At 49.3% G+C, this 14,332-nt stretch overlaps 1 protein-coding gene across 3 annotated transcripts in view; it reads left to right on the top strand.

The window, feature by feature from the left end:
- HIBCH (3-hydroxyisobutyryl-CoA hydrolase) overlaps positions 1 to 14,332 on the top strand; it is a 1,493,921-nt gene that overhangs the window by 418,582 nt on the left and 1,061,007 nt on the right. The gene's annotated exons all lie outside the window — the stretch shown is intronic.

The raw sequence follows: 14,332 nt of genomic DNA, 5'->3' as shown, positions 1-14,332 counted from the left end.
GCGGCTACGGCCACCTCAACGCAGGCGGCGTACCCTACCATCCCTCCGGATAGGGACGACAAACGCTTCGACGGTTGGGCCCGGAAGGTATTTTCTGCTGGGAGCATGGCCCTGAAATCGCCCAACTCCACGTGTGCCTTGGCAAGGTTTTCACACACTCTGTGAAATTGTGTTTCTTTGGCGGCTGAGCATATTCCCGAGGGGGAAGAAAGTGATGGGTTCCTTGCTCTCGTGCAGGACGGCAAGGATGCCCTGTGCGAATCCCTTCAGTCGGGTTTGGATGCGACCGACAGTGTAAGCCGATCCATGGCTGTGAGTACCGTTATACGCAGATTTGCGTGGTTGCGGAAGTCGGGGTTTGCTCCGTCTTCTGAACATGCCCTCTAATGGCGCACATTTGTTTGGCAGCAAGGCTGACGAGAGCCTTGAGAGGTTGCAGACCTCAAAAGCTGCAGCAAAATCTTTGAGCGCCGCAGTGCGTCAACCTCTGCCTTGTCGTCCTAGGGGACAGCAGTGGAGGGGAGTTTCTTTTTTCGTTACTACTCCTCCTTTGGTAGAACGAGAGGGGCCGCCAGTCAAAGGGGCCAGCGAAAAAAGTACCTGTGGTGGACGGGGAAATCGTGGTGCCAAAGCCGCTCAGGCAGCTGCCTCTTTGCCTTCAGGCACTGCCGCAGCCGCTTCCAAACAGTCATGAGGCCATGTCCCATGGTTCGCCGGTTGGGGCAGACTGTCTCAGCATCTCGAAGAATGGCGGGCCATTACTTCGATGCATGGGTTCTGGATACCATAGTCCACGGCTACTGCCTTCCCTTCTTTCAGCGGCCTCACGACCATCCACCGGGGAAACTCTCTTTGAAGCCTCCGAATCTGCTCTTTTCGCAGGAGATCTTGTCCCTGTCCGAGAAAGGCGTTATAGAACTGGTGCCTGTAGCGGAGAGGAACAAGGGATGGTATTCCCCTTATTTGTTTATCCCAAAGAAAGTCGGGGGATTGAGACCCATCATGGACTTGCGTTGGTTGAACAAACATCTCCGGAAGGTCAAGTTCAAGATGGTCACTCTTTCTCAAGTCCTCCAGGCCCTTCAACTTCAGGATTGGTTGGTGTCTCTGGACCTCAAGGATGCTTACTTTCATGTGCCGATCCATCCCGCGCACAGAAAGTACCTGAGGTTTGCGGCTGGCGACTCGCACTTTCAGTTTCGGGTCCTGCCGTTCGGATTGACTTCTGCCCGAGGGTCTTCACCAAGCTAATGATGGTGGTGGCAGCGTACCTTAGGCGAGGGGGGATTCAGGTCTACCCCTACCTGGACGACTGGCAGATCCGGGTGCACTCAACGAGCAAGCGTTGGATCATCTCGGTCTCACCTGCCACACCCTTCACAGGCTGGGCTTCTCCCTGAATTTCATGAAGTCCCATCTGACACCTTCCCAACAGCTCCAGTACATTGGGGCTGTGTTAGATACGTCCTTGGGGAAGTGTTCGCCTCCCAAGGTAAGGGCTCATCACATGGTGGACAAGTTTCAACATGCCCAGAGTCTCCCGGCTTTTCGAATTCTTAAGGTTGCTCGGCCTCGTGGCATCCTGCATTTTTCTGGTTCCAGAGGCCAGGCTGTGGATGAGATCCCTGCAGTGGGTCCTCAAGATGCAGTGGTCACAGTTCTCCGGCAAGATGTTGGATGCGGTTCAGATTCCACTCTCGGTCTTCCAGGATATTCTGTGGTGGGCCAACGAAGGGAACCTGATGAGGGGGGGAACCGTTTTGGCAACAGTGGCCGGAGGTGACTGTAGTGACAGACGCTTCCCTCACAGGATGGGATGCTCATGCCAGCGACTTGACCGTCAGCGGTCGTTGGTCCCCGTTGAAGTCCAGACTCCATATCAATCTGTTAGAGCTGAGGGCCATCAGGGTAGCCCTGAAGGCTTTTCTGCCCTCTGTACGGGGGAAGAGTGTCCTGATCATGACGGACAATACAGTGGCCATGCATTACCTCAACAAAAAAGGGGGGGTAGGGTCACTTCCGTTGTGCAGAGAGGCAATGCAGCTCTGGTTCTGGGGCATCCAGCAGGAAATTTCGATCTCAGCAATTCATCTGGCCAGAGACGAAAATGCGGCGGCGGACGCTCTGAGCAGGCAGAGCACGGTCTCCCACGAGTGGGAGTTGGCTCAGGAAGTCCTTCAGGAGATCTTCGCCCTTTGGGGAACCCCACAAGTGGATCTCTTTGCCAGCAGTGTCAACCGGAAGTGCGAGAGATTCTGCTCAAGGAAATTTCCTCCAAGAGGAGCCTTAGGAGACGCGTTTGTGGTGGATTGGTCCTTCCCACTGCTGTACGCGTTTCCTGCAGACCCCGTCATTCCTCAAGTGTTGCAGAGGTTACGGAGGTTCGGTTCCCACATGATCCTCATTGCTCCAGATTGGGCCAGGAGAGCGTGGTACCCGGACCTTCTAGAAATGTCCATCTGCCCTCCACGCCGTCCTCCCTACCGAGAGGATCTGCTCTCGCGCGAGGGGGGGTGGGGGGGGAGGGGAGTCAGGTTCTCCATCCAGAGATCAAGACTCTCAACCTTCACGCTTGGTATCTGAAAGGTTGAGGTATAAGGATTGGGACCTCCCGGATGACGTGATGGAGGTGTTGCTTTCGGCCAGGCGGCCTGCAACAAAATCCCTGTACCGTTGCCGTTGGCATAAATTCTGCGACTGGTGCACAGATCGCAATGTTGATCTTTTTCAATGCTCCATTCCTATGGTTTTGTCTTTCTTACTTTCTTTGGCCCACAGGGGCCTTCAAGTGGGTACCAATAAAGGTTACCTGGCGGCGCTGTCCATCTTTAAGCGCTTGTCTGAAGAATGTTCTTACTTTAAGATTCCTTTGATTTGTCAGTTTCTTAAAGGACTGACTAATGTATTCCCACCGTCCCATTTCCAGGTGCCGGTTTGGGATTTGAATTTGGTTTTGAAATTTCTCATGGGTGCTCCGTTTCAACCTTTGCACTCTTGTCCTTTGAGATTACTGTCCTTCGAGACTGTGTTCTTGGTTGCGGTTACTTCCGCTCGCAGAGTGAGTGAATTGCAGGCTCTTTCATCTAAGCCACCCTTTACTATGTTGTACTGTCAGTACGTCCCTCTTTTTTACCTAACATAGTTTCTGAATATCATTTGAGTCAAAAGGTGGTTCTTCCATCTTTCTACCACCCTCCTCATCTTGGTAAGGAAGAGGAGCGACTCCATCGGTTGGATCCTACGAGAGCTCTGAGCTTTTACATTTCTAGAATGTCCAGGGTCAGAGTGGACGATCAACTCTTTGTAGGTTATGCTGGACACCGATTGGGCCAGGCTGTTACCAAACAGACCTTGTCCAGGTGGATTATCCTTACCATTACAGAGTGTTAACGATTGGCGGTTAAGGACCCTCCTGAAGGGTTGAGAGCTCATTCCACTAAGGGCGTGGCTACTTCCACCGCCCTCCAGCGGGGTGTTACTATTAGGAATATTTGTGATGCCGCTACATGGGCTTGATCCACACATTTGTTAAACATTATTCCCTGGAAACAATCCATGGTCAGGATATGGTGGAATACGTTGGAGGACACAATCCATTCGAAGAACAAGTTACTTAACAACTGGTAACGTTCTTTCGACTGGATGTTCCTCCAACGTATTCCACATCGCCCTCCCAGCCTGCCACTCTGGAGAATTTCCTATGCGATTGCAGCTTCTGTTTCCGCTAGGCTAAGTGCAGCCAAGCAGGCATGAGACTGGTGCCACACGTTCTTAGGGAAAAAACTTAAACTGAGGCTACGGGTGCCGTGCGTCCTATTTATAACATCCGGTGACGTCGCCCTCAACGGAGGCCTTCGAGGGACATCGACCCAATGTCATGGCCGCAGGAGGCCCTGTGCCGAAAAAGTTTCCGAAGTGCACAGCTGTGTACATTACATGTCAAAGATGTGGAATACGTTGGGGGAACATCCAGTCGAAAGAACGTTACCAGTTGGTAAGTTCATCTCCTCCCCTTTTCCCCAGGGAGATTTTTTTTAGACCAATATAAATCCAGATCCTTTTTTTTGTGTAAATGTGTGGTTTGCCAATGCTGTGCCAGCGGAAATATGGGATCCTGACTGTGAAATGTTCTCTAATTCTAGTTCTTAATTCTCAAATTGTACTGCCTATATAGATTTGTTCACACACACATATTATGGCGTAGATCACAAATTTGGATTTGCAATTGATGTTGTCTTCGATCTATATTTTTGTTCCTCTTAGATCGCTGAATTCCTGAGTGTTCGTGTGGGCAAACATACACATAGCACACATGCCACATTTATGAAAACCTTTTCTTGTCGGTTTTAACCATGCCAGTGTCGGTTCCACATTTATGCTTGGTAAATAGGATGGACTTCGTTTATTTTTCAAGGTTCTTGCCCTTTTGAAAATTACTATGGGCCTGGCATCTAGGTATTTTGAAAGGTCTTTGTCCAATTGTACTAAATGCCAGTGTTTCTTCAACATGGTTTTAATCTTATAATGATCTTTGCAATATTTGGTTACAAAGTTAATTCTATATGACCCTGTATCAGTTTGTCTTGTTTTCTGTTTGAGAGCTTCACTTCTTTGTATTGCTTGTGCTATTTTCTGAGCTTTATCCAGTAGGCCAGCGAATACCCACTCTCTCCAAATCTGTCGTTTAGGAGGTTACATTCTTCATCAAAGGTCTCAGGTTCTTTGCAATTTCACCTTGCCCTTATGAATTCCCCAGTTGGTACATTCTGAATTACAGATCAGTGGTGCCAGCTGGTAGCATATAGAGTCAAATTTACTTCTGTTGCTTTTCTGTATGTGCGTGTTCGGAGCTTGTCGCCAGATACATATATCCTTAGATCCAAAAAGTCTATTTCTTTCGGATTAGAGATACCAGTTTAAGAAATTTCAAAATCGTTGATATTTAATCTTCCTACAAATGCATCCAAATCATTCTTTGTTCCTTTCCATATTAATAAGACATCGTCAGTGTATCTTGACCATAACAGAGCATTTTCATGAAACGCCTGATCTGGTGCATATATCATGCCCATGGCCACTCCTTTGGTTTGTTGGTAGTATATGTAATTGAAGATGAATTTGTTTTGTTAGAATGTCGCTTTTAACGTTTCTTGAGCATTTCAACATGTTGGCAATGCGACGCAGAGCTTTCTGTGAACGTATAGTCTAATGTCTTAATAGCCAGGTTGTGTTGAATCAATGTATAAAGTGCCTGAACATCAAGTGTTGCCAGGAGGTTGTTTGGTTCCCATGTTATATCCTTTGTTACGATAAGGACGCTCATAGTGTCCTTTAGATAGGCTGGTAGTTTGTTCACCAGTTGACGTATAATATTGTCCAGATACTCTGAAAGGGGTTCTGTAGCCTATCCAGTCCCACTAATATGGGTCTTGCGTCTGGAATAAGATGATATTGCTTGTGTATGTTTGGGGGAAAATACATGGTATGGTAGAATTTGTTCTTTTACAGTTAGATATGTTCTCTCCAAATCAGTTATGAGGCCTTGTCTGTGCCATTTCAGGATCAGTTCACCTAATTCCTCAGTCACTTCTTTTCTGGGATCTGATTTAAGAAACTTGTTACACTGTGGGGTTTCTTTTTTTTTTTTTTTAAACTTTTATTTATTGGCAGGAGGTTAAAACAAGTACAGTACAGTGGAATCAGAGGCAATCGACATCGTAAAACGTACAAAGGTAATACAACATATCCATTGCAGACATCGTCTGGTAGGGGGATAGCAAATATAGACAGGCGAGCGAGACAGTTACTTAGGAGGAGTCGGTGGTGGGGTGGAACTCCATTCTACCTCATCCCTGTTGTTCAAGTAAGTGCAGAATTCTGACCATACGTTTTTGGGGCGCGAAGAGGAAGGCAGGGTAGCGATATAGTCCTCTTCACACCTCTGTACCCAGGTAAGTGCTTTCAACCACATTTGTGGGGTAGGGAGATGGCGACGCTTCCAGCACTGCAGTATACATTTTTTAGCTACAATAGTGCTTACGTTAAAAAATGTCGACATCTTCCGTTCACTCTCCCCAACCCAGATTCCAAACAGCAAGGCTAATGGGTCCGGGTCTACTGGGGACCCAGTTGTTTCAGAAAGCGCATTCGTCACTTCCACCCAAAACAATTCAATCGCAGCGCAAGACCAGAACATGTGTAGATGATCTGCCTCCTCTGATCTACACTTCGGGCATGTGTGAGTCGGGGCGCGAGTGAATTTCGCCACTCTATACGGTGTGTAATAGAGCCGGTTTAGGAGTTTATATTGTATGCAGCGAAATCTGGTATTGAGGGACACCTTGCACGTATGTGCACACATCTTATTCCACAGCTCCTCTGTCATTTCTGTTTCCAGTTCCCTAGCCCATGCTTCCCGTGGTTTGAAGGATGTGTTTGCCTCTTTCGCCAGCTGCATTTTGTATAAGGAGGATAGTATACCCCTGCTACCTGCAGAGTTTGCAATGTATTGGAGTTCAGGTGAGTCTGGGGGTTCATCAGGGTACAATGCCCGTATCGCTGCCTTAAGCCTGTAATATTGTAGCATCTCTAGCGCGGAATTAGAGTGGTCAGGCTGCCAATTTTGAGGGGTGATAAATGTGCCCTCTGTGAACAGGTCAGTTAGAGCCTGATACCCCAGGGCTTCCCAGTGCTGCGAGAGTTGTTGGTCATGTGTGGGGGAGAGGCCGGGAAATTGCCCTATGGGAAGCCACTTATAATATGGGCATTGCTCTTGTGTAGACTGCAAAATGTTCTTCCATGCCTTGATCGTGCTGGCCACTGGGTCTGCTGGGGCAACTGTTCGGTAGGCACGGTGCAGTAATAAGGTCATGATGTTGGTCCCCTCTCCGGCGAGTTTCTCTAATTTTACATGCAGGGCCGGGCTTAGATGTTCGTACCAGCGGGAGGCATGCTTAGCCTGCGCAGCATTCCAGTACAATAGAAGGTCCGGGGCCGCGAAACCCCCTTTTCCATAGGGCAAGGTCATCTGTTGCCACTTCTTGCGGACCGCCCCGGAGTGCCAAAGGAATTGGCCGCAGTCTGAGTGGAGCAGCCTGAAGAATTGCTTCCCAGGCCAAACAGGTACGTTCACGAAGATGTATAGGAGCTTGGGGACCAACACCATTTTTATTAGGGAGAGCCTGCCCGCAAGAGACAATGGGAGAGTACGCCATTTAAGCATCTTGGATTCCACAAGCTGTGAAACAGTCTCATAGTTGTCCGCCAGCAAGGAAGCTCTGGACAGTGACACCTGCACCCCAAGGTACCTTATGCCTCCCGGGGACCAACGTAGGGGGTATTCCCATGCCGGTTGTTGGGTGGATGTAGTGAGAGGGAACATTTCTGATTTAGAATAGTTGATGGTGAAACCGGAGTATGTCCCAATTCTAGTTATATCGCGGATAATAGGGTCTGGGAATGCAGAGGGGTTTCTGACGTACAGAAGTACGTCATCTGCATATAGTGAAATAATTTCCGGCGCATCCTGTAACTGAATACCCTTGTTGGAATGTCATTCCCTTATATGATCCGCCATAGGTTCAATGGCAAGCGCAAAAAGGATAGGTGAGAATGGACATCCCTGGCGGGTACCCCTATGTAGTGCGAAAGGAGAGGAGGGAATCGAGTTGACCAACACCCTAGCCAGTGGTCCCGTGTATAGTAGTTTTATATAGGAAATCATACTTGGTCCAACTCCCATTTTCCCCAGTACGGCCCATAAGTACTGCCGGGATACCATATCAAATGCCTTTTGGGCGTCCAGAGTCACTGCAACTGCATCCGCGTTCGGGTCTATTCTGGACAGTACATTAAATAATCTACGGATATTAAGAGCCGTTGATCGCCCGGGGACAAATCCACTCTGATCGGCATGAACAAGATGGGGCATAAATGGAAGAAACCTGTTGGCGATTACCTTGGCGAAAATGTTCGTGTCTGTGTTTATAAGGGACAGGGGCCTGTAGGATCCACACTCGTCCAGGGGTTTTCCTGGTTTGGGAAGGACCGTTATTACTGCCTCTCTCAAGGAGGGGGGGGAGTGTGTGTAGGCGGAGTGACTCTGTCCAGACCCCGTGCAGTACAGGTGCTAATATGGCAACATGTTCCTGATAGAACTCAGATGTGAGCCCGTCAGGGCCTGGAGCTTTGTTCTTAGGGAGGTCAGAAATGACCCAGACTATCTCGTCCAAGGTGAACGGGGCTTCGAGGCAGTCCCTGGTGTTTTGAGAGATAAGGGTCATAGGAATGTTCTCCAGCAAGTCATCCAGGTCTTGGGCAGTGTGTTCAGGCTGGGGACCATATAGCGTGGCGTAGAAACTGGCGAAGGTGTCGAGGATGGCCTGATCTGCCCAGTGTCTTACACCCCTTTCGTCAATTATGCCATCAATTCTGGTCCTGCCTCCCACCATCCGTACCAGCCTGGCCAGGGTTCTGCCTGGTCTGTCGTCCTCCACATATCTGCGGGCTGCTATAGGGCGAGCAAGATACCGCACCTCACTCAAGGCGTGCGACCCAAATTGTTCCAGTTCTGTTCTAATCTTAGCAAGGATTGCAGGAGTGGGTTTGGAGACGTACTCTTGTTCTAGGGTTTTGAGGTTGGTTTCGGAGTTGTTTAGGGCCTGTCTTATGGACTTGAGGACCCCTGCTTCCCTGGAGATACACATCCCCCTGATGTACACTTTAAATGCCTCCCAGCGAGTCCCCTCGGGTGTATCGGCCATGCTGTTAGTGTAAAAAAAAAAGCATTGATATCCGCCAGGATCTCAGCCTTGAAGACGATATCAGGCAGGGCTTCCGCCTTGAAGCGCCAGGGGGGACAGGTCAACAGCGTGCTACCCAATCGGATCTGCATCAGTACGGGATAGTGATCCGAGAGCGTGCGTGAGAGGATCTTAACCTCCAAGACCCTGCCCACGCGGTCACCAGACAGGAGAAACAAATCTATTCTTGAGTAGCTGTAATGGACAGTTGAGTAGAATGTATACTCTCTGTCGTGGGGATGGAACGTTCTCCAAACGTCATGTAAATTCATGGAGATCATGTGTGTATGTAGTCGTCTGGCAGCTCGAGAAGTGACCCTGCGAGTAGTGGTTGTTCTGTCCAGGGCCGTGTCGAGTATGAGATTCATATCTCCCCCCCATATAATGGGTATTCCCACGTATCTCGTAAGGATAGAGGCCACTGTGTCCATAAATTCGGGGGAGTCTGTGTTTGGCGCATAGGAATTCGCAAGCACGCATTCTTCGTTGGCTAGGGTGCAATGTAGGATCACATATCTACCTTCTGCGTCAATATGGGATGTGTGGAGTGTAAAGTTTACCGATTTATGGATGAGAGTAAGGACCCCTCTGGCTTGAGTGGTGTACTGGGTATAATACCTATTAGGGCCCCAGGTTTGTGCGAGGCCTGAGGCCAAGAGCTTCAAAGCATGTGTCTCCTGCAATAAAAGCACTCTGACCCCATGCCTCTGTGCATACGCCGTGATTTTACGGGACTTTGTGAAGTTCGTCAGCCCCCGTATGTTCCATGTCATTATTTTAATAGACATGCCGTACCTTATGGAACATCCCTGGTGTAGAGTCCGTCTCCTATTGCCCAAATATGCGCTGTAGTGACGTTAAAGCACCCCTCTGTAAAACCAGTCGCAACCAATCTGCCATTTTGTGTATAACTCCCCTCAACTCGCCCACCCTCACCGCAATGCAGAACCTAGCAGTGTAGAGATACTCTCCCTTGAAACAATCAGCCATTTGCCAACCCCAACCTGGCAACACCTGATAAACAGCCCAACAGGGGCTTAAACACAAACCCTTTGCCCTAGGGGGCATTGCAGTCGCAATGGGGGCTGCCGCTGCCATCCGGCCCACATACATTAATGCTTATGTGAATGATACATCATTAAATGTGTGGATTCGGCTAAAAACTTAGGTTACAAAGCAAGGATATACCTGTTCCAGAATAGCAAAATCATGGCTTGAACTGCCTTATCCAGAGTACAGTAGTGACACTTAGCTCTGTGTAATAAGGGCCCAGTGCATGGTGTTATAGTGAAGTGAACTCTGGTTGCTTCCCCCAGAGGAGTTGCGTACTCACCACGGTGATGGTAGGCCAGACTAGGCCCCTGTGAGACCACAAGGGGAAGGTCTGAGCCCTAAAGGGAGGCCGAAGGTAAACCACCATGACTTCTGGGATCCACAGAGGAGCACATGAGTTCTGAGATCAGTCATCGTCTATCCGCTCCTCCGGGGGAGCCACCAGTGGGATCTGCGCTTCAATGAACTTGACAGCCTCGTCCGGGACCGTGAAAAAGTAGAGTTTGTTGCAATAGGTGAATTTCAGGCGAGCAGGGAACAAAATCGCGTACTCAATGTTCCTTTCTCTTAACATTTTCTTCACCTCACCAAATTGTCTCCTCTTCGCCTGGACGCCCACCGAGAAATCTGTGAATATCCTGATGATCTGCGAGTCCAGCCTCAATTCCCCCTTCTCCCTGGTCAAACGGAGAATATGGTCTCTGTCTTTATAACTCAATAATTTAGCTATTACTGGCCTGGGGAAGTCTCCCGGTTTCGGCCGAGGTGCCAGGGAGCGGTGTGCCCTTTCCACTGTAAAGAAAGGGGAGAGCTCTGGGTTCCCCAGGAGGTCTCTGAGTTGTTCTACTGCCAGCTCCATGCGACCCTTAAGCGCAGATTCAGGAACCCCTACTATACGAATGTTATTTCTTCGGGACCTCGATTCGAGGTCGTCGCACTTAGCTTTGACCTGTTTAATGTCATGGACAAGATCAGCAACTGTGTTTTGTAGTGTATGAACGTTGTCCTCATTAGTGCCTATTCTCTGCTCCGCCTCGGTAATCCTGGTCCCATGGTGGTCGATTTTCGCCTTCAGTGAGGCAACATTTGCGTTAATGTCATCCAGCTTTTTATGAAAAGCAGCAAAGTTCTTGGCCATAGATTCCATCATCGTGGATAGGTCTGATTGTAGGGGGGTAGGCAGGTCTTCTAATGTCGTCCAGCTTTTCATGAAAAGCAGCAAAGTTCTTGGCCATAGATTCCATCATCGCGGATAGGTCTGATTGTAGGGGGGGTAGCCAGGTCTTCGTCTCTCTCCTGTGTCTCAGCAGACGATGCCTGATCCGCTCTAGGCGCCATTTTGGTGAACTTGTCCATGATGCCTACTTTGCCGTTACCTCGCGCCTTGCCGGGCATCGCAACCGTGAATGATAATGCCTGGTCAGTTAGGGTCGACAGTGGCCTGGGGATGTCCCCCGGAAGAGAGGATGGCAGTAGGGCGGTGGTTGCGGTGTGCGAGGAGGGCTGAAGGCGGCAGTACGTAGCAAGGCAGCAATGGTGAGCCCGTCGCGGTCTAGGGGGTCGGGGGGAGACCAGACAGGAAGGGCCAACAGCCGTGTATGGAGAGAGTCTCCTTGGATAGTGTCCGGGTACACAGGGCTATGAGCCGTTGGTGAGACAGACGAGTCCCCTACAGGCTAGGGAAATGCCGCAGCAAGCCGCTATGAACGTTGTTAGGTGGGGGGCTCAGCTTCCAGTTACCCCCTGCAGGAGCAGTGATAGTGCCGCATACAGGCTTCGGTTCACGATTATGTGGAGTCTCATGGCAATGACGGCGGCTCCACCGGCGCCGAGGCACCACGTCGTTCAAGCGCCCCCCGTTCCGCAGGACGGGGGGGCCGCGGCTGTGTGTGGGTGTGGGGGGGGCTCCAGCCCAGCCCGCAGGAGCAGCAGCCGACCGGCCGTCACCTGCCGCCGTCCCCAGGCGCCGCAGCCGGCCGCAGGCGAGCGATGTCGGGAGCCAATCCTCATCCAGGGGGACAGCGCAGTACAGTGCAAGCGGCCCCCGCTCCACAGGATAGGGGGGCCACGGTCGTGTGTTGGCGCGGGGGGGCTCCAGCCCAGCCCGCAAGAGTATAAGCCGGTTGCCCAGCGCAGTCCAGGCAGCCACCGTCCCGGTTGTCCAGGCCCGGGGACCGGCCGCAGGTGAGTAGCGCAGGCGTCCAAGCCCGCACCCCAGGGCTTCAGCAGGGGATCGGGAAGCCGATCTCCCTGGGCAACGCAGTAGCGCCGGGGGCCCGCAGGCGCGGCGCCCCACGGTCAGGCCGGGGAGCTCCTCAGGAGCCGGACGTAGCTAGGGCCGCGGGTGGGCGCGCTCAAGGTCTGCGAGAAGGCCGCACTGCGCCGCAGTTTCTAAACGTTTGTTGTGCCGGTTCCAGACGCCGATTTATTCCCAAATTTCGGCCACTTGACCAGGAGGATGCAGGAGGTGGGAACGTGGCAGTTTCTTCAGACAAAAGTACGGATTGGCGCCGGTATCCAACAGGTTTTGGCCAAGAAGGAGCTCACCAGCTAGGCAGCCATTTTCCTCGGCTGCTCAACAGCGCCCCCACACTGTGGGGTTTCTAAGTGTGTCGTAGCCATTGCAATGTAGTCACATCTGTTCATAATCACAATGCTTCCCCCTTAGTCAGCTTCTTTCATTACAATAGATGTATCTTTAGCTAGAGTTCCTAAGACTTCAAATTCCTTTCTTGATAGGTTCCCGTTGTATTTGGATTTCTTTTGATTTTGTGTTTTGATTGCTCGATTGATATCTTTAGCTACAGCTCTTTGAAAAGTGTCAATTACATTATCTGTTGGCATTGGGGGAATGCATCTTGATTTTGGTCTCAGCTCCTCCATGTCAAGGTTCTGTGGTCTTTTCTGTAATTCCTGGAAAATGTGTCTTATGTCAAAGTCTTCACTTTCTTCCAAGGACCTTAAAAGATATTTATTTTCAATGGCACAAATTGAGAGTTGAGTGGGGTCTGCCGTATAACTGTGTACACTTATTTGAAGTGTTTGTGTTGCAAATACATTTTTTTATTTCAATTTGTGAGTGAATCTGAATAGACCTTTTTGTAGATCTATCGGATCATAGTATGTTGATGGTGCAAAACAAAAACATTTGTTCAACAATATTTCCTCTGATGTCAAGGTTTTATCTTTCAATTAGGTCCTATATGCATTCACCTTATCTATCTAAGCTCCCTACGGAACTTTCTAAGCTGGGACTACACTAACCACAATGTTAATTGTAAAAGGAATGTAGGGTTGTGCCTTACAGACACTCAAGTTCCACTCTGGCTTCTTCTCATACCCTGATGTTCCTTTCCCTATCACTTACTCTCTCACCCTCTTCTCACTTCCATGTCCTTATATCCTGCTCTCCTAGTTCTCCTTCTGTTTGTCTCTTGCTCTCCATCTACCTTTTCCCTCTACCCTTCAGTGTTACTCCCTCCTACTCTCTCGCTACTGTGACGAGTGTGATGACTTTTATTCAACGACTTAATAACCGCGTTAGATAGCCCGTCTGGTCCAGGTGCACGAGACATATTCAGATTGGCGATAGCTGCCTGGATGACCTCTTGATTATAATAAAGTGTCAGTTTTAACGGTTGTTTTTCAGGTTCAGCCTTCCAATTGGAGTCGCGTGCTTTGTATAATTCTGTAAAGTGGGCTATCCAGATCGGTTCTGGAACGTCAGAGATCAATCTATCCTTGACGTTGTCGCTTGATTGAGGATATTCCACACACTTCTGGTGTTTCTATTCTTTAACGCTTCAAGCATCTTTTCCGCATCATGTTGGAATGCCATGGATCTGTTGTTTTTGCTCCAATTTGTTTATCGCTGTTTTTCCTTCCTGATCAGCTTTAGTTTGTTTTTTTCCTGCCCGTTTTTTTATGATTATTCTGATGTTCCTACGCATTTCAGCATTTTGTTGTAATCCAGTTATTATAAGTTCTTTTTTGCTGAGCCATTCATAATTTAGTTTCTCTGTTCCTGTCCGTGCAGTCACGAGAAAGGTTTCGGGCAAGGATCCTATATGATTATTGTTCAAGCGCAGTCTAGTTAGTCTTCCATCGAGTTCAACTCAAGGTAGACATATTATTGCTCTAGCTTGGTTTGTTGTTGACCAGGCTATGGATAGGATCCGATGATCACTCTTATTGGAGTAGATGGTATCGGTTTTAACAAGTTTCTCGGAGATCCCTTGAGAAGTGTAGATGTAATCAATGATTGCTATAGAAGAGCCCCTCGACCAAGTTGGCTGTATCTCACCTTTATTATTTAAAGGTTTGGTTGTGAGCAAAAGATTACGATAGTCTATTTCTTTGGCCCAGCGTCCCGCTCTAGGGATGAGGTTTATATCATTGTGTCTTGTTCCTCGGTGATCATAAAGATGTAGATTCAGATCGCCACATAAAATGATTTCTTTTTGCTGAAACTGTCCTGT

This window comes from Ambystoma mexicanum, chromosome 9 (genome assembly GCF_040938575.1).
Source record: "Ambystoma mexicanum isolate Mex_15411 chromosome 9, UKY_AmexF1_1, whole genome shotgun sequence".
Taxonomy (NCBI): Eukaryota; Metazoa; Chordata; class Amphibia; order Caudata; family Ambystomatidae; genus Ambystoma; species Ambystoma mexicanum.
Note: the sequence above shows the minus strand (reverse complement) of the source record. Positions and strands in the feature narration are given on the sequence as shown.